Here is a 4,332-nt window from a genome sequence, read left to right as displayed (position 1 = left end):
AAATACGTTAGTTACATAATATAGTAAAATAATTGTTTTTTTTTTTGTTAAATTGATTGTACAGGTCCGTTTTTTTCAAAAAGTTGATCATAATGTTTTTGATATTTTCTATGTATATTCTAGTAGATAACCGTGGTTCGGTCCTAAAGCTGCGTCTAAATTGGATGGGATATTGTATATTCTGACGTCTTTTATATACTTGTAGACTTATGTTCTTATGTGTTTAACTGTTAGGTTTCTCTTTGGACTTTACGAACTCGTGAGTTAACCCTTTGTGACCTATCCGGAGACGATTAATTAATATATTGTATTCTCTTCTGTTGAGATTTGGATTTGGCCATTCATATATTGTGTTTTTTTATTTCACAGAGTTTGGTTCGTATTGTCTCAACCAGTGGTCTAGCCATTTTATTTGGGTTGTTATATAAATTTGAGATTTGATGTCAGAGTATGTTGAGATCTCAATGAGCTGAATGTGGTTGTTTTTGTGTGTAGCTTCTTTTGTTGCTTTATCGGCCATTTCGTTACTTTCTATATAATTGTGACCCGGTAGTAATATAATATATTTATTGCAGCAGTTAATAGAAAAAAATCAAAATATCTGAGTAAGAATATAACGTTAGTGTGGTTATGTCGAATAACTTGATCTGTTTTTTTATACAATATAATATATATCGTTATATAAATATAGGAATACAAGTTTCTTGTCACTACGAGTATAATAATATTATAAGCAATGCTGTCGACGAGTCTACAAACGATAAGCTCTCGCGTTGATAGAAAAAGAAAAAATTTGAAGGATTTGTATAAAGAAGCTGTGTGTATTGTGTATGAATAAATACGTACTTATAAACATCTGTCAGTTTCTTCACACCGCGACTGAGGAGGTTCCGCGCATTCGTAACATTCGAATACTGTGTCGTTTGTGATAACCACAAAATGCATGGTACCTATACTATCATATTATGTTGTGTATAATAAAATATACTTATATGCATATAAGCATATATTCTACGGCAAAGTCTTGTAACTGATGGCTTGACATTTGTTGAATACTTTTAATGTTACGTAATAATGCACTTATGTATAAAACTATACAGTTTCATTGTATCATAATATACGTACATACAATGAACCGACGGCCTCAAAAATAAAATAAAAAAGGGTATATAATAGAACCAACTAGACAATAGCTACTCGTTATTTCATTGATACTAGTACACATTATTATGATGAAACGAACAATTAGTGGAATTAATTCAGATTAAAGTGCATTGGTCACATAGTAATATTATAGAATACAATTCTCGAGGAGTGGGTGAGTGGGCTAACGCTTTTTTACTGTTTAACATAAATCAAATATGGTAAAATTAGGACACACTGTGGTCCCGGTATTATAACTATAATAGGAATGAGTTATGTAGGTACTTATAATGACATATTTTCAAATAATTAAGGGGGTTACGGTTATTTGTTTTATTACCACATTCGCTTTGGTCACTTCTGATAACGATTTCCCCGAAAAATGTAATAATATTATCTATAATATATTTTGTAATTAAAAATATTGTAAGCCAATTATATATTTTATTCAAGGCGGAGCAAACCTTCCAAATATAATCCCACCTATCAGTTAAAAAGACGTTATTGCAGGGATTTACTAAACCCTTGACCCCAATGACGCGTGAGGGTTCTGTCACTGGACAGCCTCCCTCCTCATACTAAATCATCTTGTAAATATTTTCCGTAATTATCCTATTTGCTCATTGTATATATGTTACAGATTGTAAATTTTCTATTTTAAATAAAAAAAAAAGATAATTTATTATACATTTAAAACGATAGTATGTAAGCAAATTTCATAATGCCAAATGTCAGATTTAAGTGTTGGATACTACACACAGCAAGAATACAACTCAATTCTTATTTCTTCGACGTAATAATAGCATAATACGTGCTTTCATGTTTTGTATACCTACTGTGTGTCAGTCGGGTAGGACCTGTTGTGTATTATTATGTGAACAATATGTGCATATATCGTTGATGTATAACGTATATTTTCTTCTTTTGAAGTAAGCACTGTTCATAAAGTAAAGAAAGTATCCAGACAAAATGAAAAATTTAGCTTACGCTTTCCAAAAATAGAATAGAATTACTACGGAACGGTTTTATAAAGAACATACAATTACATTTATTTATTTTTTCTCTCAATAAAATCGTGCTGTGTTAAACCAATGTTGTGCGAGTCAATGAGTAAAAGGAATTCACAAGCATAATATTATAGGTAGGTATTATAACAGTAGGTACAAATACAAACGCTAGGACTTAAATAATTCCTTTTTATATTTAAATATTAGAAAATAATAATTTATGACAATTATTAACACATGATTTATTATTATGATAATAATATTGGTCGATATAACACGAATAAAACATAAGTAGGTTTTCTGCAGCAGTCTTCGGAAAAAGTATGAAAACATTTTTTTTTGTATATATTTTTTGTGCAATGGTATTAAATTCACTTCACCTCGAAGTCATTTCAAACCTTCTACTGTGGTCCCCCCTAACAAGAATAATTATAAGATGATCCATAACTTGATCCGTTTTTGTCGAAAATGCGTTTTTCCAATCCCACAAAATAGACATTGTCCATTGACCGTTACCACCCCGGGGTGGTTGCTTTCGATTTTTCTGATTGGCAGTCAAGTTAAAGCCGACAAGTCGAATTGAAAATGTGCAAACTTAACAAACCGATATTATATCAGAAAGTAACCGAATGGATGACCAAGTTATTACGACAAGAGTTGATGCGTCGTTTTTAATAAAACATTTACCGAAAGACCGGTGGAAAATATTATAATCATCTCTTATTACTTTCAGTTGCAAGAAAATGATGCATGTGCAACGTTTAAATATTTTGTGAGAGATAAAATATGTGTTTTGCGACTGGATTTTAAATTGAATATTATAATTTATTCAATTAGTGGTGATCGCACATTAAAGTATAAAACAGTGATAGGAGCGATGCAAAAAGTTCGGAGTTAAATAATTAATACTTAGACAATGTTGTAACAGATTTAATTTCAAGCCCAGTATAAGCTTAAACGCGATCGCTTCAACAACACGCAGACATGGCGTTTTCTCGGTTTTATAATCCAGTTATTATGAAAAATTCAATCCTTCGGCGTAAGCATTATTTACCTTGGGTCATTTTGTTACCATAAAATTAACATTGAACTAAAAAGTTATATAAATAAAACGTATTATTGTATTTTTTTTTCAGTACGGAAATGGATTTTAAAACAAAAACATAGTAGGTGCATTATGTCAAATGATGGTAAATATTATTTAAAAATTATGATAGTCATTATTTTTATCAAATCGGAATCGTAAAAATTGCTATCTTATACAATTTTGCAAAATATTTAAAGAAAATTAAACCGAAATATTTACGTTCTAGCCGTATTACTACCTACAACATAAATATTATCATTCATATTCAATATTATTACGATTTGGCGATTATAACGCATCTAAGGCATCCGGGAAAAAGTTTAATATCTAAATAATTGATATTGTTAAATAAATTCTTTAAAAAAAAAACATACAATAGGTATATAATTTTGGTACGTATGCAAATGGAAAGGAAATATATTTTTTACATTAAATAATTGCTTATTGTTTTATAGTTTCACCTCGGTATAAATCTTGTTAATGTGATTATCCTTGTCCATTTAAAAGATGTCTTCATTCACCAACTAAATTACTGAAGTCATTAAGACATTTTTTTTATACTTAAAAAAATGGTTTGTTATAAATTATACACAATATTTATTTATATAAATGTGTGTGTGTGTGTGTGTGTATATATCCGGCGTATATTGTTGTGATATATAGGTTCATTTTTTATTATTATTTTTTAACCTAATATTTGATTGTATGAAACTTGTGTATAATGTTAAAAAGTTTTGAACCAGATTTTAATGGTTTTGAACTAAATTAAAAAAAAAATTAAAATTTATATTAGTTACGCGTCATATTTAATTTATAAAAATATTGCATTATACAACACTTCTTTTATTAAATATTTAAATAAAAAAAATAATAATTTCTATTTCATAAAATTAAATGTAATGATGTATTAATTTTTTTAGAAATTGTTAATCTTTTCAGGTCGTTAACAGCATACTATTCTACTTACAAAATGAATTACTAATAAATTAATAAGGACCAATTAATAATTATTCATAGTCAAATGGTAAAATAAAATTTTTTACCAAATTTTTAAGTATTTAAAATATTAATGTAAATAAAACACAATTGTATTCA

Source organism: Acyrthosiphon pisum, chromosome A1 (genome assembly GCF_005508785.2).
Source record: "Acyrthosiphon pisum isolate AL4f chromosome A1, pea_aphid_22Mar2018_4r6ur, whole genome shotgun sequence".
Taxonomy (NCBI): Eukaryota; Metazoa; Arthropoda; class Insecta; order Hemiptera; family Aphididae; genus Acyrthosiphon; species Acyrthosiphon pisum.
Note: the sequence above shows the minus strand (reverse complement) of the source record.